The following is a 23,360-nucleotide window of genomic DNA, read 5'->3' as shown; positions in this document are numbered from 1 at the left end:
ACATTCTATTTTTGATGGAGGTGGTGATTTAAAAAAATAATTGATCAAATTCAAAGAATAGAGATGTACCTTTTATTTTCAGTAATCTACTTGAGAGCAGTTGTCTCAGCCATCATTGATAACATACATATAATCGCTTAAATGCCACAAACCTAATATATGCCCTGGATATAAACAGCAAAGGTCTTAAAAAAAAAAAAAAAACACTCCTTGATATAAACACAAAATGAGTTTTCTTTTTAAGATAATTTGTTGGATAGAGATAAATAAATTCCCATAATGAATATAATGGTCGTAATAAAAAAAAAAAGCTTTATGCAATAAATAGCATTTTGTCTTTTCTTGAAATGAAAGGAAATTTAGCACTTTAGGAATTTAGAAATTTTACTGCTTCTGAGTGGCTCTGATTATACCAGGTAAAGGCTCATTCCTCAAGCTACCGGAGACCCCACTAAGGAAAAATTGGGATTTCATTCTTTACCCACAGGATACCAATATAAACACAAGGAACACGAATTCCCTGGCTCTTCTGCCGCCTGGCAAAGTGCTGTTAAAAATCTGCAGTTAAACCTTAGCTTCCCCGTCATGATTGAGCAGGGGAGGGGAAATAATTCAGTACTTCAAATAAAAAGTCAGGGAAATTTTTGAGGGATTTTCTGATTATGTCTAAACATTGTGAGTAATTGAGATAAATCTAGTGACATTGAAGTGATTATTCTTATTTTGACAGTGATGGCTGGGAAAGTTGCTCCTAACGTAGAAGTTACCCTTATTTATTTAAATTGCCATATTATTCCAATAAAATAAGGCATTTAAAAGATTACATATAATTACCACAAGGATGCTGTTGCTGATGTTGCGCTGTTCTGTTCTGTTTTTTAATGGGAAAATAATAATAAAGATAGAAAGGTAGTAACAAGGACATGAAGGAGAGCAGAATGCTATCATTGTCACTCCAAGGTTGAACTGATTGATCTGGCTTGATATGAGCATGAGAATTGGAGCTCAGTCAAAGTGGGTAAGATTCCAAGAGAGAGGAATTCTGTTCTACATTCAAGGGCTTGCAGCTGCCTCTGTCCCAGCAAAAAAACATATAGAGAACCTCTCAATAGCAAATAGAAATAAGAAAAGTCTGAGGTGAATATGTTTAATGTTGTCTGATCTTAGTCCAAGGAGGTATCACTAGGCAGTACAGGGTTCCTCACACTGCACTCCATCTGGTTTATGGCTATGTTTATAAATAAAGTTTTATTGGAACACAGCCATGACCGTTTGTTTATGTAATATCTATGCCAGCTTTCATGCTATAAGGATGGCCAGAATTAAGTGGTTGCAACAGAGAATTTTATCCCCTGTAAGCCTAAAATAATTACTATCTAACCATTTGTAGGAAACATTTACCAATTTCTAATGTAGTAGATGAGAGCAAAGATTTGATTTGAATTCTGGCAGCATTACTTGTAACTGTTTAATTTTGAACTAGTTACTTATCTCTCCTTGCCTTAGTTCCCTCTTCTTGAATACTCTAAGGCATGTAGTGTAGTGCCTGGTACATAGTAAACTCTGTAAGTACTTGATCTTACTATGATTTTTGAAATTTGGGTAACATGATATATAATAACTTGAGAAATTTACAGAGTTTATTTTAAAAATGCAAAATGCTAAGTGTCCCTTGTTAAAGAAATTTTATTAACCATCATTATTTTTATAGATTTTCTGGAAATGTCTGTTTTTGAAAAAAACAAAACAAAAAACAGCAGTTTTCCATTCTAATACAGACCACCTAACTTATGGGTTCAACGTATCTAATTTACCAGGAAGATGTTTTTTAGATCACATTTTATTAATCCTGTTCTTCTCTTCAGATACATTCTCATGGTTTTCAGCTAATGAGATTCTTCCTTAGCCCACAAAGGTCCAACTGAATCTTTCCTAGTATTTTCCCATGTCATAGTTTTACTTTATTTGTAAAAAAAGAAGAGTATTGATGTACCAAGGATTATGGTGTTTACTCCTTATGCTTTTTTTCTTTTTCACTTTGTCCCTCTATAGATAGAAAAGAAATATATTCTGTTATGAATTGTACTGTTTAGATAGGGCCACATTTATATGATGGACTGATTCAGCCGGTGGAAGTTAATGGCGCAGGACTGTCCACACACTCCTTTCCACTGGACCCATTCTCTATGGCCCTCCTTCCTGATAAAAGAACACTTGGCAATGACACAGTAAATGGCAAGATTTTAACACTGCCAAGGGACTGTGTGAGTGCTTAATGAGCCGTTTCGCTTTGTTAATGTCTTACTCTTTGCTCTGTGGTGTTAGGTCAGTGGGCAAATTGGAACTATAAAGTCCAAGGCTGCCACACACATCTCTGGTAACAGAGTGTGGGGTTTTGTCTCTGTGTCCTTATTTTGGAAAGTATTTCCCATATCAGTTTTCAGGCGACAATGCACTATCCTATCAGAATAGTGAACATTGTCTTATGTTAACGGTGTCGCTGACCCATTACTGGGATTTTGGCACTGAATTACTTTCATTTTGCAGCTTTACTTTGTACTCAAATTCCATTATTCCTCATATCCCTCAGCTCTGTTATGAATAGCTTGTGGTTTTCATATGTCAACTATCTAATAGTATTATCAAAAATGAGATCCATTGCTATCTTTTGGCCTACCCTAGTAATAATTTGACCAGAAAATAATAAAAAGGAAAGATCCCAGATTTTCAAACCTTATGAAGTTGTAACAAAAATAACGATCAAACCATATGATCCAATATCAGAATCTAATCATAGTGCTTGCAATTTTTCCATTGTCATCTCACATACACAAAAAGCATCAGTCTATAGTTCCTTCTTGTCTCTTAACTATTTCATTATCCTCATAAAGTATAATATATTTCATACTGAGGCAGTGTGGTATACTGATTAAGAACATGGACTTCAGAGTCAGACTTCCTGGTTTGAAATATTGTTTAGACTATTTAGTAGCAATATAACCTAAGACATACTCTTAGTTTCTATGAACAAAAGTTTTGTAAAATAAAGATGGCACTGGGGCGCCTGGGTGGCACAGCGGTTAAGCGTCTGCCTTCGGCTCAGGGCGTGATCCCGGCGTTATGGGATCGAGCCCCACATCAGGCTCCTCCGCTATGAGCCTGCTTCTTCCTCTCCCACTCCCCCTGCTTGTGTTCCCTCTCTCGCTGGCTGTCTCTATCTCTGTCGAATAAATAAATAAAAAAATCTTAAAAAAATAAATAAATAAAATAAAGATGGCACTAACATGTACTTCATAGAATGACATGACTATTAAATGAGATGAAGCATACATATTGCTTATTACAGCACCTTGAACACAAGAAGTAATACCATAATTATCATTTAGAATATAAAGGGAGAGTTTGAACTAAAGCAAATCAACATATTATCCCTCTTTCAACCTGCTTCTGTTTCTTCTATACATGGTCAGTCCACAGTAAATAAACGGATGTCTAGCTGGCTGGATGAATGCTTTGTTTGAGAGATCTTCTCATATTCTCCTTAAAAGTTAACTGCTTCACAAAATATTTCTTTAATATCTATCATTAATATCCGGCTACATCCTTCCCCAAATATTTAAAACATATTTGAGAGTAATTTCTCTAAAATTAAAAATAGATGAGGGACACCTGGGTGACTCAGTCAATTAAGGGTCCTACTTTTGATTTTGGCTCAGGTCATGATATCAGGGTCATAAGATCCAGCCCGGAGTTGAGATCCACACTGGGGGTGGAGTCTGCTTGGGATTCTCTCTCTCCCCCTTGCTCTGCCCCTCCCCTCTGCTCCCCCATGCACACACACACACACACACACTCTCTCTCTATCTCTAAATTAAAAAAAAAAAAAAAAGATTCTCAAGGGATGCCTGGGTGGCTCAGTCGTTAAGCATCTGCCTCCAGCATAGGTCGTGATCCCAGGGTTCTGGGATAGAGCCCCGCGTCACACTCCCCACCCAGCAGGAAGTCTGCTTCTCCCTCTACCTGCCACTCCTCCTGCTTGTGCTCTCTCTGACAAATAAATATATAAAATCTTTTAAAAATTAAAAAATTATAAATAAATAACTAAATAAATAAATAAATAAAAATTTTTTAAAAATTCTCTCCGTTCCTCCCCTCTGGACGCACACACTCTCTTAAAAAAAAATTAAAAATAAATGAAAAGTGGAGAAAAACATTTAATCTGACCATCCAATAACAGTTATCAGTGTAAATTCATTGAATCCTCATTTGAATTTTCAGTAAGTCCTGTCATTTTATACATAAATCCTACTTCTTTCTTGGTCTTCATTTGTTTTGTTGCAACTGTGAGTAGAAATCTTATGAGAATTTCAAGTATATAGGAAAGCTATTCATTCTTGCGTCTTTATTTGTTCTAGGAACATTATCCTTTTCTCGTTAAGAATCTTTTTTGTCGTAAACAAAATGTAGACATGTAAACATTAGCAGACATAATGATTTTTTTTTTACTTTATTTCTGATATATTTTTTCTTATTTCTGTTTTATATGTAATAGATACCGGTATGAAAATACAGGGAAATGTTAAATAAAAATGAAGATTGTATTTATCTACCTCACGTTTATAATTATGTCTGTTTCACATTTTAATACTATGCACACTTATTGGATTTAGAAGCCTTCTTTTGATTATGTAAAAGACAAAATCTTTTACTGTGTACTATCTTGGATTTTCATCAATAATGGTTGCTAAATATAATGAAATCATGTTCAAGTTTTCTAAATAATATGTAATTATAGGTTAAATTGCATTTTGATCAATAGTTACATAGGAAAGTATCTTAATAAATTAATAATTATTCGGTTTGGTTCTTGATATTTCAACTTGTACTGGATAATGATTACCAAATTTAATCTGTATATTTACTACTTCAATGAGATTTTCTTTTTGGGTTATTATATCATTATTTTTTATTAATGCTACTTTACCTGTTAAACCAAAGTCTGATTCAGTTGTTGAACTGTCCTGTAACAATTTTGGCTTTATAATTTTTCTTGTATTTCTACAATTGTGTTTTATGAAGTTTTTGGCCTAACATTAATTTTGTTACTTACTGAGTAAAAGTTTATGATTGTTACATGTACATTGTGGATCTTATACATTCTGAATATGAAATAACCCATGGGATTTTTTTTACCCTTTAATGCTTTTCATATAAAATAATTATTGACATTGGGATTTGTTTTGTTTTTTATTTGTTTGCTAGTATTTGCCTAGTAAATGTTTCCTACTATTTGTATTTAACATTAATTGTTAATTGGTAGGCAGCTCTTCTCACAGGCAGTGATTAAAGGATTCAAGCTTCTTCAATTTTTTTTGCCTTGCGGCCTTCACCACATGGCTGCCCAGTTTCCCGTGAACACTAATGTCTGGCTGGCGGAAGAGGAAAAAGTATAAAGCTTTGCCCTTGAAGAGGTTTTTATGCACCAGGCCTTACAAGGACAAGTGACATTTCTACTCTGTTCTGTTGGCCAGAACACAGATCTTGGTTAAACCAAACTACAAGCACAGCTGGGAAGTATGCGCTTAGGAAGGCAAAATCAGTTCGGTCAGTAGCTAACCATCTTCGCCAGTAACGTTTTTAAGTGTCTCTTTGAGGCACTCTGTTTAGAGGTTTTCTGTGTCTCTTCATCTTTACTCTTTCTTTCCCCTTTATCCAGGAGCGTACGATTTGATCATATTCATTTTTATTTCTGACATACTTAGCCTTACTTCTGTCAACTGGTTTTATACCTTTCTTTTCTAAGCTTTTCTGTCTTTATTGTTATCTTTTTGCTAATTTAAAAATACATTCCAGTTGTTCCCAAGTGCCTATTTTAAGTTTTAAACAAAACAAAACAAAAAAAAACTAAAACATTTTTAATGAATGAAAAAATATAGAAAACACAAATATAGTATTTAATACACCAGAAAATCTCCAAAGAACGTCAAAATCTTTTACTGTCACAATAATCCTCACAATAGCCTTATGATGTGGGTAATATTAAAAGTCCTATTTTAAGCATGAGGAAACTAAAAAAAAATACTAATTTCCCTATTTGAGCACAAATTTCTATGACCCTAAAATATAGTTTCAAAATGTATAAAACAAAATTGAAGGAATATAAAAGAGAGATCAATACACCATTATTGTGGGGGGTTGTAAAACCCTCTTAATAAGCAATAGAACAACACAACAACAAAATCAGTTAGTATATACGAATATGAGCAAAACCTTTAGCAGAGTTGACCTACTATAAGCACAACACTGTCCCCAACAAATGTGGAATGCCCACTTTTCTCAAGTTTGTGAGAATGATTTACAAAAAACAAGGATGTGCTGAGAGGTCTGCCAGGATGATGACAGAGGAGCCTTCTGAATTTCCCTCATCCCGCAGATTCAATGATTGTACAGCTACACACCGAGGAATTTCCTCTGAAAGAAATCCAGAAACCAGCTGAGAAATCCCTACATATCAGTAGAATGAGAAAATACCCACATCGAAATGGGTCAGAAAGACAGAGACACACTTGCCATAAAGCTTACCTCAGGCACAGTGCCTAAAAACGGGGAGGGAAATTTTAACTCCCAGCATCTCCCTGAGGAGCAAACATTTTGGACTGCACATCTTGTGTGCCAAATTTTAAGATTCCCACCTAAGAAATGGAGCTCTAAAACCCCTAGCTCTGAAAGCCAATGGGACTTGTGTCCATGAGACCCATAAGGCCAAGGCAAAGGAAGAAGTCACTTGCTCTGACTGTATCCCCCCAGGGCTCAGCACAGAGAAAGCAGGCAAAAAATGCCCATCTCCCAGGTTTTCTCTGGAATGGATTTAACGGCACCCGTTAAAAGGTGAGGCCTGAGGGTCCAGCTTCTAATTTAGCACACAGCTAAAGCCTGGTTGTAATCCTCCCCCAGAGACTAGGGTAGACATTACCCCTGCCTTCTCCCTCTTCCTCGCTACAACAATAAAACCAGCTTATCAATATCTCCCTAAAAGCAATTTGTACACACTTCTGGTGTTCCAACTTTTGCAGCTGATAGCCAACCCGTTTTGCATTCAAAATCACCTAGCTCTGATAGCCAACAGGGTTTGCATTCACAAGTTCCACAGAGATGTAACAAAGAAGCAGTTTTTCAATGGGCACAGGGGCACCTTCTCTCCCTGTGGCTATTCACCAGGGTTCAGGAGAGAGAGCAGGTGAAAATGCCCATCCCTGTTGATCACTAGAAGGGATTTAACTACAGTTTTCCTAGCTGGTGCCTGAGGGTTAGTCTTCTAATCCATCTTCATCTAGGTACTAACTGTCTGTAATCCTCCCCTTTGGGACACTGGTGGATCTTGGCACACCCTCCACTACTGGAAGCGACTGGAACAGAGAAGTCAGACTGGAAAATCACAAAGGTTTGAGAGACAACCAGAAGCTATATACGCTAACACAGAAGATCATTTTCATTTCATTTCCATAGCATAGACATTGATTGTTCAAAGAGAGGAAAAACTATACTGTTTGTTCATGAAGGAAAAGTTTCTCAAATTGGACTACATTCAAATCAACACATTTTGGTCAACAGAAATCAGAAAAATAAAACTGATAAGGCAGATATAAAAGTTCAGAGTAAATATTAGATAACATGTTAGAAGATGACATCTTTGTGAATAAAAGTCATAAATATCAAAAATAAATTTGATTTAAAAGGTGTCAGAAAATCAAGTAGATAACGTAACAGCAGGATCAAGACAACAAAGTCCTATGTAAGAGCAAGTTTCTACATATGGGCAAAGTATACAGTCAGGAGGAGCAAGTTGTATATAAAAGAAAACAAAGCAAACAAAAATCAACTTCCAATGAGTGAGGTTCTATCAACATCATGAAGCATCTTTCTAAAGGATTAACTCATCGAGATGTCACTTGGTGGATCATAAGTAGAGGAATAAGTTTTGGGGAGTAATTTGTGGAGGAGGGTGTGTGTGCGGTATGTGTGTACCACTGTGAGCACCTGTGTGTGTCTGTGTACGTGCAAAAGGAATGAAAAAGGTAAAAACTCAGTGTCTGGCGGATCAATCCCTGAACAACCTGGGCTCCTGTCTCAGGTATGACAGTGCATAATTTTTGAAGTTGGCTGAATACATAAAAAGTTCCTACTTCCATTCCTTCCTCCTTCCTACTGTTGGGGGGGGGGGAAGGACAGAGAGAAAGAAGAGAAAGAGAGAGAGAGAGAAAAAAGCCTCAATCATGGATCTGAGAACAGTCCTTCCGTAACATGAAGACACTGTGCGAGAACTTTTGAGGTACCTGAGTATTAACTTCATCTAATCTGAAAAATGGATGAAACATTAATATCATCTAATCCGAAAAGTAGATAAAAGACTTTTTACTTGTCTGTACTACAATTTTCAAAATCCTGAATTGTAACATGACCTCTCTCATTAGTGGTCAAGAAAGAAAAAAGAACCAGACAAAAACTCAAAACAAAAAAGTAATTTTCCATGGGTGCTTGAGAAAAAATAGGAATCCTGTGTTTCTTTAGAAGTTTAATACAGTGCATAATCAGAAATGAATAAAAGAGAAATTCACTGTACAAAAAAAGTTAAACTCTTTTTCTAAATGAACATTATATTAAAGAGCAGTTGTTACAGGAAGCACCGTGAGAAGCGTTGTATTAACTCTAGCTGAGTAACAATAAAAATGCGGTGTAGAGAACAACGTCTCTGCCCTGAGCCCAAATTCTGGCGTACACAGATTGTCTTAAGCCAAAGAGTTTTTCTCACAGAGCATCTGAAATATTCATAGGTCCCACACTAGAATAAATTTATTGCTACTATAAGATATATAAAAGGTTGATAAACTGCTTTCCTGACCTTGGAGAACTTTGTTGGCATATTAAGAGACTTTGATACATAGCAGAATGCAGGCATGCTTTGTGATTTGTTGGCTGCACGGTGCTGGGCCTGCACTATTAGGTGCTTGCAAAACCAAGGGGAGTCTAGAGAAGGCAGCCAGAGCATGCGAACGAGCCGCGCTCTTGCTGGCAAATGCAGCCTGTGAAAACTCAGGGGATTTGAATGTTAAACAACTCCATTTAAACCCCACACAAACCCAAACTTTATGACATATCTATTGTTCCCTGCAGTGTGCCTCTTTGCTTTTCTGCTGTGTCTTTGCTTTCCTGACTGGTAACATAGCGTTTGACCCTCAGTACCTTGTTTACCCAGTGTTTCCTCATTCAGCACATTGGGGCTCTAATGAGTGACAGGAACAGCCAGGAGAGGCTGTCGTAAAAAAGTAAAACCAAGCAGAGTTTTAATAACAAGAGTGCTGAGCCCTGTTAGCTCCACGAAAATGTCCTTGAAATAGAAAGACTTGAATGACCAACTGGGGGATGAAAAGTGGGAAATGCTGGAATGAAGGAAGCACTAGGTACATAAATTGTTAAAATTCATTTTTGGTTTATAAACCAGAAGACTCTTGTTAAAGCCCAAAGCATTATTACAAAATTTATAGGAAAAAGTTGTAAAATTGTATTGTTTGTTCTATATTTAACATAGAACTTTCATCTGTTTTATTCAAAGGGTGATTTTAAGGTTAAAAAGTATACTGGCAACAAAAATATAATGAGATTCACAAAAGCCGTAGACAATTTTAGTTTTTCTGACCCAGTCTATTGTATCATTTATCATTTACAGATTAGATCAGATTTTTCAATGCTTTCCTATTTAAACGTATCCTGTCTTAGTGACAGTGGAACATACTACCCAAAAATAATTTTTTCCTGTTTCCAGGAGAGGTAATTAGGGGCATTCAAAGTGATCTGTACTGAGGGAAAGGAACATGGCTTCCAAGTGGACTGATTACCATGAGACCACACCTAAAGATTTCTTAGCCCACAAGCAGCAGAATAACAGTGGATAAAATTCCCTCCTATGTTTTTTCACTTTAGCAAGGATTACCCTTCAACTGTGTACGTCGGCCAACAAATGCATTATATGTTTGCACTGTTTACCAAATAGCGAGCACTGCAGTGGTCTTGATTATCTGTGGATGCCCTGGAAGACACAGAGCTTTGAGCTTCTCTCCACTCCAGTGCCACTAGCAGGTGGAATCTTGGGGTAGACTAGGAGGAGAACATTGGGGACCTCCTCTTCTGATGTCTACAGCAAGCGTGTGGGCGTTTATGTTTGCCAGACCAGTAGTGAACTAGTTCATTATTTGGCTTAAAAAAGAAGTCATCTATAACCTTATGTAGACAAACTTGAGACATTCTTTCTGAACGTTTGGAGGTTGATAGATTTGCCTTTGTCTAGCAAGTCGAATGTTTTATAGACACCCTACTTCTATAAATTTTAAAGTTTAGAATGTTGGATGGTAGAATTTTTCAATATTGCTTTACATTATCTTAGAAATGACGTATGTAGTTGCTATTACATCAACCACAATAAATCCTCTTATTTCACATGTGAATGAAACCACAAAATTTTAAAAAGTTATTTGTTGTTAAACATATCAATGTGTAATGTCATTTAAAGTAATTACTTTGGAAAATTTGTTTGAATGTGGTCTTGTCTAGAAAGATTTGCATGTGAACTCATGTGTTCATGTTACACCAATTCCTTGCTTTTGATACAAAATGTGATCTCTACTTTATTACTTCTTTTATTCAGTAGGCTTAGTTCTAAAGATAATCAGACTTCTAGAAACCAGACGCCTGAATTTTTATTATATACTGAATATTTGCATTTGCTTTTTCACATCCACCTTTCACTCTCCACCCTACACTGTGGCCCAGGAGGCTGACCTGTATGGACTGATCAACCAGCTCCCCTGCCCTGCAGCTTTCAGTTATGCTGTGCCAATGGGAGGCACCAAAGAAAAAAAGCTTTGCTAAGTCCTTCTACTCAAGAGCAAAGCATGTTTTAGTAAGCTCTCTAGGCAACTGCAACTACACTTTCGTTAACCAAGACCTCTCTGTTAGCCTTGGGATTGCTAATTGCTCACTACTGTCGCTACCATTGACAAGGGATGGTATTCTGCAAGATTGCTTATCAGTGTCCCTAAACCCTTTTCAAAACATTGTAAGTAATCTCCTAATTACACTCTTCAGTCACCCACTGTGAATGTGCAATTGGTTTCCTACTGGGTCCCTGACCAATAGGGGTAACCTTTTTAAAATTGTTATTTATTTATTTGAGAGAGAGAGCACAAGCAAGGGGAGAAGCAGACCCTGCTGCGCAGGGAGCCTGACACGGATGCGGGTCTGGATCCCAGGATCCCAGGATGCCAGGATCTTGACCTGAGCTGAAGGCAGATGTTTAACCAACTGAGCCACCCAGGCGCCCCTAGGTGTAACGTTTTAGAGTTCACCAGAAAACATGTTTTTGTTTGATTTTTATGGTAAAGCCTTCATTTTTAGAATAATTTGGAAAGGAGTGGTTAAAAAAAGAGTTATGAAAAATTGACAGTGTTAATATCTTTAGAATCAATTTTTGCAAATCTAAAGTGGCTATTCAGAATAAAATGGCTCTCGTTTGTACATCAAAGATCTGGCTTTTTTTTTTTTTTTTTTTTATCAACCACAATCCTTGGTCAAATCTTGTATTGGCCTCAGAGTTTATCTGGTAGTATCTTGATAAAGTCACCTCTTGATTGCCCAGAGCATTAGATATTTCTTGGCATTCTTTATAAGTTAATTTAATTACAACTTGTAATTGTGACCACTTTATTTTGTCCTTCTGGAAACACTCTATTTTTCTACAACTAAGATGTAAAGTTATAGATTCTGTTCTTAACACACTTACAATTTTATTCCGTTAAATAAATGATATACGTACAGAAAATTTCATACACTAAGTAAATACACAGATATTGTGTTAAATGGTTGCTGTGGGCATTAAATGACGTGAGTGCTCATGGGAGGAAGACAGGAACATAGAGCGGTAGATTAATATAGTCAAGAAAGTTTATCTCCAAGGAGGGTATTTATCTGAATGAATTGAACCTTCTTCAGCAGGATCTGCATAGTTAAACAGTAAGTGTGATACATACTCTGTGATGAACTCAGTGATACTGTCAAGGTCAAGTTAGAAGATACGGAAACAGCAAAGCACCAGCTAGATCTGCTGGTGTATTTGTATTTGCGGACAATGAGAGAGAAGGTTGCAAGAGTAACTTAGAAGCCACTGAAATATTTTTAGTAGGGAAATTCTTTTTTGAAAGCTGTAATTAGAAAGATTAATCTAGGGGACTGAACAGTTGTACACCATGAACAGTTGGAATCATAACTGACCCAAAGCTGCTTTACACGTAAATTCTTCCATTAGTTGAAAGCTTACACTTTAAACAATGGGTTCTTCATTTTAAGTAGTTCGTATTCACTATAAAAAATTTAAAAACTTGCACACTAACACAAAAGAGTAAAGAAAATATAAATTCGCCCATAGTTTTAGCACTCATTTTGATATGTACATCTTTCTGGTTTGGGGTTTGTTTGTTTGTTTTTTAGATTTTATTTGTTTATTTGAGAGAATGAAGGAGATAGAGAGCAGAAGCAGGGAGGAGAGGGAGAAGCAGACTCCCTGCTGAGCAGGGAGCCCAATGTAGGGCTTGATCCGAGGACCCTGAGATCATGACCTGAGCCGAAGGCAGATGCTTAATCGACTGGCTTATTTAATCAATGCTTATATACAGAGAGATCTCAAACTAAATGGCTAAAGGTTCCAGGGATAAAACCTTAAAGAGTGTCTAAGGTCAATCATGGAAAGTCGTAGAGTGAAAGCACTATTTAAAGGGAAAAACTGCTACTAATACCTACAGGGCAGATGGGATAATAAAGATCAAGTGTTCATAGATCTTCCCAATTTTAAGAGAAACAATGAATTCAGTTTTCATGTCTATATATGTGGGCAACAAATACCGCCGTTTAAAAAATATGTGGACAAAACACCTTTAAGGTCCCAGACCAAAAACAACCTATAAACAAAAGAGTCCCTGGTTTGTTTGCTATATTTAGCTTAGGAATAGAGTATGACCAATAAAAAAATTTTAAGACCCCAAGCTCTGGAGTTAAATCCATGAAGTTCAAGTCCACGCTCTGTTATTTATTGTGTGCATTTGAACATGTTCTATCACCTCTGTAATCCTCAGTTCCTTCACCTGTAATTCAAGGGTAAAGTCTTTGCCTCACAGAATCATAAGGGTTAAGAAAGATCACGAATGTGGAGTTAACACACCACAAGGAGTATACTAAGTGGTTAGTCAATATCAGAAGCATTTTAAATAAGTGGTACCGTAGATGATTAATGTTTTCAATTCTACTTTTTTTGTTTTGTAAGAAGTTTTCTGAGCACCTGTTCACTAATGACTACTTAACATTTCATCATATATGGACAAATATTTATATTTAGCCAGTCCCTTATTGATAGACTTCTAGAAATGTTTCCACTTAATGTTTATAAATTTTAACATGATTAATAATGCATATATATAAAACATGGCTTCCTTTCTTCCTAAGAGTAAATGCCTAGAAGTGGAATTGTTTGTTCAGTAACATATTTTTAAGGTTGCTGATGTTTTGCCAATTAATCCTTTTGATTTATATTTTATTTTTCCATCAACTATTTATGGGTGCTTATTTCTGTACTTATATTGGATGCTTCTTAATGTACTTTGCAGTATTTTCTTATGTTACTTGACCCTGTGAACACTAGAGTATAAGTAAGTTCCTTCATTTGATTGTTAAGGAATTTGGAACACAGATTAATTTTCTCAAGTTCACACAGTCAGTTAATAAGAGAAGTAGGACAAGAATGTGGGTCTGGACAAGTTCTTTGATTTGCAAATATTTTATATGTTTCCTTGTTGCTTAGAAAGAATGATTACTTTTGAAATTATTAGATAGTTAATAGCTATTTAATAATGTCTCAATTAAACTGCATATTAATGCCATTTTTATTTGCTAAAGACACACACTATCATTTTGACATGCCACTAAAGTTTGTAAAAAAATAGTTTGAGAAAGTGACAGGAACCAAGATTAAGGAGACCATTCCAAGGGGCGCCTGGGTGGCACAGAGGTTAAGCGTCTGCCTTCGGCTCAGGGCGTGATCCTGGCGTTATGGGATCGAGCCCCACATCAGGCTCCTCTGCTATGAGCCTGCTTCTTCCTCTCCCACTCCCCCTGCTTGTGTTCCCTCTCTCGCTGGCTGTCTCTATCTCTGTCAAATAAATAAATAAATAAATCTTTAAAAAAAAAAAAAAAAAAAAGGAGACCATTCCAAATTGTCTGTATTACACTTAGCTTTAAAAATAAATGTGATTCCAGTTTTAAAATTTGTTACTTAATTAACTATTATTAAGTGTAAATAACATTCATTCATTCATTTATTTAATAAGTGTTTATTGAGACCCAACCAGGAGCAAAGTGCTATGGAAATACATAGAGATTGAGTCACATACCCTGCTCTCCAAGAATTTACCTTATGTGATATTTCTGTATTACTCTAATATAAGTCAACACACAGATAGACACTATATTTTCTATTAATATATTTTTATTAAAACAATAGATCTAATATCAATATATAGTGCATTTTAAAAACTTTTTTTTTTTTTAAGATTTTATTTATTTATTTGACAGAAAGAGACAGTCAGTGAGAGAGGGAACACAAGCAGGGGGAGTGGGAGAGGAAGAAGCAGGCTCCCAGCGGACCAGGGAGCCCGATGCAGGGCTCCATCCCAGGACCCTGGGATCACGCCCTGAGCTGAAGGCAGATGCTTAATGACTGAGCCACCCAGGCGCCCCTAAAAATTCTTCATATAAATGGGAACCACATTAAAATAAATGTCTGGGTGGCTCAATCGGTTAAGCATCTGACTCCTGGTTTCGCCTCAGGTCATGATCTCAGGGTGGGTGGAGCCCCACCTCAGGCTCCACGTTCAATGGGGAGTCTGCTCGAGATTCTCTCTGTCTCCATCTCCCTCTGACCCTCCCCCACTCAAACATGCACATATTCTCTCTCTCTAAAATAAGTAAATAAATCTTTGAAGAAATAAATAAATAAAATAAATGGGACTTTTCTGAAATGAGAGGCCAGAAATTGCAGAAACACAGGAATCATTGAGAGTGCTAAACTTTATAATGTAATCATCATCCTAGTTAGGAAATAAGACCTTGCCTGGAAACTTTGGCTACCTGTTTCCTAGACAACAGAGTAGGCTATGTGCATAGACATGCAAAAGCACTGAGGTGGCTCTTTGCAACTCCAGGTTGTCCTTTTCCCTTGGCATTCAGTAGTAGCTAAGGACACATCGTTCTCCCAATGATGACTACACTAATCCATACTTTTAGTCTCAGAATTTCCAAGACCAGCCCTCTGGTGTCCTGCTCACGTTTGTTTGTTCCTTGGTTTGCTTTGTTGTTACCCCTTCACTCTTTATTGAAAGCAGAGGAAGAAAGACCAGAAGCAAGTTATGCCTCATAATTCTCATCCCAGGTAGAGAAGCATTTGTGAAATGTTTGCAAGCAGTTCTTCTTCTTTTTTTTTTTTTTTTTTTTTAAGATTTTATCTATTTATTTGACAGAGACAGCCAGCGAGAGAGGGAACACAAGCAGGGGGAGTGGGAGAGGAAGAAGCAGGCTCCTAGCAGAGGAGCCTGATGTGGGGCTCGATCCCACAACGCCGGGATCACGTCCTGAGCCAAAGGCAGACGCTTAGCGACTGCGCCACCCAGGGGCCCCTGCAAGCAGTTCTTGAAGCGATTACTTTTTAACAAGTAAGGAAATAGTAATATGAGATGGACTAGAATTGATTTAAATGACTCATTTAAATCACTACAATCATCATCAAGTGAAATAACATAAATAGATCAACTACTATTCCTAAAGTCCTGGGAGAACTTCAGTGGAGATTGTGACAAGTAAGTTGCTTCTTTAATGGAAGTATATAGTTCCTTCTTACTTCATATTCATGGTAAGATCCATTCAAGTGTCTTTCAGTTTCCTGTCCTCTTTTGAATTCTATTTAAATACAGGAATTCCTTGTGTTATAAGCCCACTTTATGTGGATTTAAGTTTGAAGGCAACTCACTTGCCCCTTGGTTACAAGTTAAGTTTGTCTCAAGTGTTTTACTTTTGTTTGTACCCGTGAAGACTGATTCCATGGTCACTCTTCTGAAGTGATTTTTTTCTTAAGGAGAGCGTCTGGGTTCTATGTCATCAGGACAGGCAGCCAGTGTTGCAGGAGCAGAAATGCTCTGGCCCTGTTGCAGGGTTACAGTTCATAGACTGGGTCTCTGTGGAAGATATATGAGTGCTCCTGCCATTGTTCAGTGTTCACTCCGGGAGTTGAACAGAAGAAATCAATGAGGCGCAACTGTGTAAAATAGGGGTCAAATATGTCCAGCTGTGGCTCCACATATATCAGAGAGCACTGTTTGATTTTCCTCTAGACAGTATTCATTATCAAAATGGGCTTCAGAAGCTTTTTATTAAAAACAAATTGATGTTAATTAATTCAGATTGCAGTGGCCATTAGTCAGCTATCTCATTTCTGGAAACTGGATCAAATCAAGATTGTTCCTTGCAATCTCTGATGGTTTACTATCTCTAAATCCAATTATAAATTGAGATTCAAATATTTTAAGTCAGAGTAAGCTTTTCTACTCTGGCCTTCTCTTGATTATCAGCTGTCTTGTTCTTTTATTTCTTAACCTTCTTTGGAGGATCTGTATTCTCTTATTTCACTGTTTATGTATCTATCATATTATACAATTTGTATTTTCCAGTTGATCATGTATTTCTGGAGTCAAAGAAATTGTATTTATTTTCATTTAAATACGAGGGATTTTGAAATCTAAATGCATTTTTAAAAGGTATAGTTCTTGAGTTTTTTGGTTTTTGCTTTTTTTTCATTTTACAAGAAAGATACCCCCTGAAATTCTAACAAGTTATTTTCTTGATGTTTTAACTATCCACATTCTATAATTCTTTTTTCCAGTATGTTATTCTTTTTTTCCTGCCTTATCTCTTTCTAACAAACATGCACACGCATGAACAAAAAGAAAGAAAAACTAGCTTTCAAAGAACCTTTATTTTTTCCCTTTTTGCTATAATTAGTCTGAATAACAACTAGTTTGATTGCCCTTTTTCTCATTGTCTTGACCATTTGTCTCTGGGATGGACAAACAAATTAGGTACAGGCAAATATGAAATATGCTTACTTTTTTTTTCTCACCTTTCTTTAGACAGATGAAGCGTGAGAAGCCAGAAGGGAGAGGTAGAATCTCTAGAAATAGTACATTAGACAGAAAGAAAAGGTGTATATGAAGTGTGCGTGGCAGGGAGGGGTATGGGGGTTCAGAGAAGGATTTTTGAATTGTATGTAACAGAAAAGGGGATTATGGAAGGATGAAAGCATGGGGATGGCATTAGCTAAAGGAAGAAATTGGAGATGATACAGAATTTATTGATAACACTGCTCTTTGACCCCAGTAAGCAGAACCTCTGTTCTTCAGGTGGCCCTTACTCTTTGGAATGCCTTATTCAAAATTTTCTACCTCCTCTTCCACTGTCTCTGAAAAACTCTGCTGGAGGCATCCCAATGAATCCAGATTGGTGGAGTACTCCAAGCCTAGACTGGGACCTGCGACGGCCTTAGTCTCTACTTTTATCTTATGGAGTATCTCTGACCATCTATATCCAAAAAACTGGAGTCATCAAAATAGCCTGAGGAGCTCTAGGATTTGCAACTATGGGATCATTCCAGGGTTCTCTGGCCAGGTCACCACATCCTGATTCCAGGAAGGCAGCTTGGTATGTGAATTCTTCCCTTTGGCTAGTTATGTATTCCTCTAATGGGATCACTTGAGATTAGGCTGTGACATTGGTACTGACATGCTGATTTGGGGTGTCTATCACTCTCATCAAAGAAAGATTTCAGGACTCTGAACTGCCACCATAGAACTTTGGTCATATGGGTCCGTGCATTGGATTTGCCCATGTGCTCCAAGAATAATGCCACCTTGGGCCTATAGTATCCAAGGGTGGGAGAAGTGGTCATAGGCACCCTTTACCTGTGCCCTCCCTACCCCCAGCCAACACTGGCACTTGTCCCTCATCAGACTTTGTACCATGTTTTGGTCAGTCTTCTAGGGGTTGTCACTTCTATTTCTTTCCAATGACTTTCCAGAACATTGTTCCTTAATGCCTATGGAGCCTTTTGATCAATATCCTCTCTTGCCTCCAGTTTATATGGTGACTTTGTGCTCTCCTGAGTCATTCTTAAACTGTGCCAGATAAGGGAAGGGCATTCCTTGTGTGGATAGGACCACTCTCCTCACTCTATCCACAGACTCCTTTCCTATACTCTCTGCTGGTGGCAGCATATAAAAAATGATCACATTTTCAGAATGACATGATCACATCCTCAAGATTTTATAGTTGGAAGACATGTTATTCTACTCGTATGCAATAAAATTCCGCTGAATTTAACTTGATCAGATAATGACTGTATCACTCACAATTTCCTGCACACTCTGTGTGAGACCTGCATTTTTGGTCATCTTCAAAACAGCACAGTAACATTCCCTGAGAGAGTCATTGGAAACCAGTTCCATGGGCAGCATGATGGATGGTGCAGCGTTATGAGTAATGATGTAACCAGCACTAAATAAATGGTATTAGGGAACTGTGGTAGCAAGAAGATCTATATTGTTTCAATACAAACAGGTTCTGAAGAGTATGTCATGGTGAGTAATAACAGTGTTGCTACCTTTCCTCATGGTGGGAGATATGAAATTAGCTAGCTATGACACATTTAAAAGAAAGCGATGGCTCCTGGATCTGTGCACAGAGAGCCTGCACCTGGACCCTCCAAAGAATTTCATGTGCACTGATGGAACAGTAAGCAGATACCTAGTGTCTCTCCCTGACCCATTATTCTAAATCTTCACTGGTAAATCACAGCCTCACATAGGCCCGTGAATTTTTTAATACATTTTTAATCAAAATGTTTGTACGTATATAAAAATGCAAGACATATTTTCCTCAGGATTCCAGATACTCTAGGGGCAGCCCCACTTCACCAGTTTCTCTCAGATGATCCGTTCAGATACCAGAGGTGTGCACAATACACTAGTACTTTGAAAATGGCAAGAGTACTTGAAAGGTATACTATTGATGAAAATCATTGTTTTCGCAAAATGAGAGAGTCCTCTTTTCCTGATTTTGGAGAAGGATGTAGAAGAGAGACAAGAGATCACCAGAGAAGAGGAAAATCATGGCAGCACACTTGTTTGTCTATTTCTCTCCTATTTTAAGCATTCATTCAAATATGGTTATGAAACTGACCATAATTCTTGGGTTTGAATATATTTGCTTCTTATAGACTGAATTCCCATGTTTAAATTGATGGGATTTAATGTATTCATTCAAACTACAGATATTATTGAAGGACCATGTAAAGTACCAGGCATAGAAGAAAAAAAAAAAAAAAAGAACTTTGAGCTTATGCTCTACTTTGAGCTGCTCATGGAAGAGAAAGCCATGTAAACAAATAATTACACAATGTGGTTTGAGAACAAACAGAAAAGAGAAACTAATCTGTATGGAGAAACAGGAGCAAGCTTCATATGAGGTCTTTTTGAACAGTCTTACAGGATTACTAGGTGTTTCCAGGGACGTAAGCAGTACAAGTCTCACACAGGCTGATGGATATGTATGCAAATATTAACATTGACTCTAACTTTCTGTTTCCCTTACTCTGCCACTTAGATTCCTGAGATAGGAAATATTTGTCAGTAACATTTAATTAACCTCCGTAGTTTAACATCTCTAAAGGAGTGTAAATTGGGTATTTTGAGGGATATTTTTCAAATTTCCTGACTGTTGCACAGGGTACTATGCACAATGTATATAGCAGCTAGCCGTCTATATTTTGAGAAGTTATTTCTGAGCCCTAATTGCACATTCTACAGGAGTCACATTTCCTTTGTAAAGTTGATGTGAATTACCGGAAGTTTACCTTTTAGGGTCCCTGACCTCGGCTTCTGCTTCCGTGTGTATCACTTATGTTCTATACCCAGGAGGTTGTGCAACTTTCCCAGTGCTTTAAGAGACCTCACCCTCCTACCTGTTCTTGTGGAATTACCAAGAAAGAAAAGGAAAGGAAAGAAATCTCTATTGTGAAATCAGCATAATGGTTTTCTTATTTCCTCACTCAAGGCAGAGATGATTTGGATTCTCTGAACTGGGAAAGTTGTTGTTGTTTTGTTTTTATGTTTAAATAGGCTACGTATTATTGGAGTATGTGTAAGTGTGTGTGTGTGTGTGTGTGTGTGTGCGTGTGTATGTAGTGTGTTTTCTCAATAAGACTCCCACAGTGAGATCTCAAATCCATGTGCACGAACATTTAAGTGACTTCTTTAATAATACAGAAAAAATAATTCCCGAATTAGAATATTTTTAGCACATTGTTCCACTATGTACACTATAAATGTAGAACAGGCACGAGTGCTGTCTCTCCACAGGGAGAATTTATGACATGGTACTATTATAAACCCAAAGATTTTATAGTGTTTCATTTTTATGGTCTGCTCTGCCTAAAATGACCTAAGGTATAATTTTCCTCCCACTGATAGATGCCATCTACAAAGTGCCACTGCTATTGAAAGGTTGGGCTAAACCAGTAAGGAAATAATTCTCACCTTTATGTCTTTTGCTTCTAAGCCCAGGTGGTAATGAAAGGGTGGTACATCAGTAAAAGGTTATTCATTAAGTGCCCTTAAGCGTGTTTGTAAGTACAGGGAACTAGAAAGACTCTAAGAACAGTTCTGACTGCAACTTTTGGTCATTTGAAGCAATTATCAGAGGTGATCTCTGAAAATGCTCCCAGAACGAGTGAATTGTCTAAGGGGGGGGGAGTGAATTTCTAAGTAGCTTTTATAGCCTGTGTGGTCTCTGAACCCATTAAACACATTATCATGCATGAGGCCAAGTGCCTGCTTATCTCCCCCAAATACCTTGCATTTATACTGGCTCTCAATGTCCTGCTCAAGGTAAAACAGGTTTCTTACTAAATGTCTTTGGTGATACGTATTAAGGGATCCCGAGGGAGAAGTCTGATGCATTTTGAAAAATTGACTTACATCTGCTTGAACAAAATAAACCACTGGTGATAGAGTCAGTATATTCCAATTCAGTCAGTGTATTTGAGTTTCAATTCAATCACTATGATAATAGATCAAGATTCATAAATCTTTAGTTAGACCAGACAGTCGTTATCAGATGACTCAGCACTACAGATCTGTACTTAACCACATGCAAATGTGATATTAATTGGAAGTTAGTCAATCCCACTATTAGAAAAGAGAAAACGGGCGCCGGGAAGGCTCAGTTGATTAAGCGTCTGCCTTCCACTCAGGTCATGGTTTTGGGGTCCTGGAATCGAGCCCCGAGTCCCAGTCCAGCTCCCTGCTCAGAATTTAAGAGACCCGCCTCTTAAGGAGACGGGCAGAACATAAAGCCTCCCTAGATAAAGTACAGGCTGACTGCTACCTGATCCAAGCGGAATAAAGTTTTCATTTTTATTTTGATTGTTTTCTAACATATGAGTAGGCATTAACCCAAAATTGAATTCCATACCATAAGACAAAGAATAAGCATTTTAATTTACTCATTGTGTGAACAGGAGGGTGAAGTTTAAAAAGACCTGTTCTCCCAAGTACCCAGTTGTGTGTGCTTTGCCTTTCTGCATCATTTTAACCAAGTGAAAGTTTAACCAGATTATTCAGCTCAAATTAAGAGAAGCTATTCTGCCAGGCAGTCCTCTCTACCAGTATATTGATTGATTTAATAAAAATTCACAAGTTGTCCTCAATAATTTACTAATCCTCACTCCTCATAGGTCCTGCTTGCTTCTGAGTCCCCTCTTCAATTGGATTACCCCAAAAAAGAAGCTGGAAATGAGGAGACTTCTTAACTCTGATAAATCCATATTCTTCTGATAAGCACAGGAGAAAGCATCAACATTATTCTGCTCTCATCCATTGGCAGTTCTCAGCTATTCTAGAACAGAAGCAACAGTAAATGTCTTTAGGTAGTAGTATACCACAATGATTAAATTTTCAGACTTTGAAAGAGGCAAAAATAGCCTTCTAGTACACATTCACCCGTTTGGATTTATATAAAAAGAGAAAACTATGTATCTCACAAGATAATACAAATTTTAACTGAGATACAAGTGTCTGATGTGTAGCGGGCACTCAGCCAATGTTAATATTTCCAATTGTATTACCTTAACATAGAAAAATATGTGAAAATTCCTATTAGCTTCTGGATTTTTATACGGGAGAGAGAGCGATATATTTGTTGATTTGTGTCAAGCTGCTACTTTTCTTCTCAGTATCCCTTTCTGTCTTGGTAAGAAGAAACCTGATTTTTTGTTTAAGATTTTATTTATTTATTTGAGAGGGAGAAAGAGAGCACACATGCATAAGAGCAGGGGGAGGGAGAAGCAGACTCCCTGCTGAGAAGGGAGCCTGACAAGGGGCTCCATCCCAGGACCCCAGGATCATGACCTGAGCTGAAAGCAGATGCGTAACCCACTGAGCCACCCAGGTGTCCCAAAACCTGATTTTTAACTATGTGTATTTTAAAGTTTCCAGCCTTTCGCATTGTTAGGGATGGCCAGTAAATTGTATGTGGGAGTGTCATGTGACACCATCAGCAATTATTCTTAGAGGAAGAGAATAATTCTTCTTCATTCTCTGTCTCCATCCTCTTGCTTGAAGCTTTGCCATAATGGTTGGTGCTCTAGCCACTATTTTGGATCATGAGGATGAGTTGTTGTAGATCAGTAAACCACAGGAGTCTATGACAATTTTGTGGAGATGCCCTACAAACCCTGGATTGTTTAATTATAAACTCATTTTATATAATGGAAAAATAAAATTTGTCTTGCCTGTTATTAAGTAAAGAAAGGAACATCTGTGTTTTCTAAGTTATTCGTATTTTGTTCTTTTTGTTATTCATTATATGCAAACTTAATCCTAAATATCACCCTATACCTTCTCAAATTACCCTCTCCTGAGAGTGACTGGTATATACCAGAACCTGGTAGACCCTCGGTAATCATTTTTAGAGAGAAAAAAATTTGTAGGGATGACTGGGTGGCTCAGTCAGTTAAGCACCTGCCTTCGACTCAGGCCATGATCCCAGAGTCCTGGGATCAAGTGCCGCCTCAGGCTCTTTGCTCGGTGGGGAGCCTGCTTCTCCCTCTGCCTGCTGCTCCCCCTGCTTGTGCTCTGTCTCTCTCTCTCTGACAAATAAAT

At 37.5% G+C, this 23,360-nt stretch overlaps 1 long non-coding RNA gene across 5 annotated transcripts in view; it reads right to left on the bottom strand.

Moving 5' to 3' along the window:
* Positions 1-23,360, bottom strand: part of LOC123789238 (uncharacterized) — a 685,069-nt gene that overhangs the window by 59,565 nt on the left and 602,144 nt on the right. The window lies entirely within an intron of this gene.

The sequence above is a fragment of the Ursus americanus genome, chromosome 3 (assembly GCF_024610735.1).
Source record: "Ursus americanus isolate L20-20 chromosome 3, mUrsAme1.1.p, whole genome shotgun sequence".
In the NCBI taxonomy this organism is placed as follows: domain Eukaryota; kingdom Metazoa; phylum Chordata; class Mammalia; order Carnivora; family Ursidae; genus Ursus; species Ursus americanus.
Note: the sequence above shows the minus strand (reverse complement) of the source record. Positions and strands in the feature narration are given on the sequence as shown.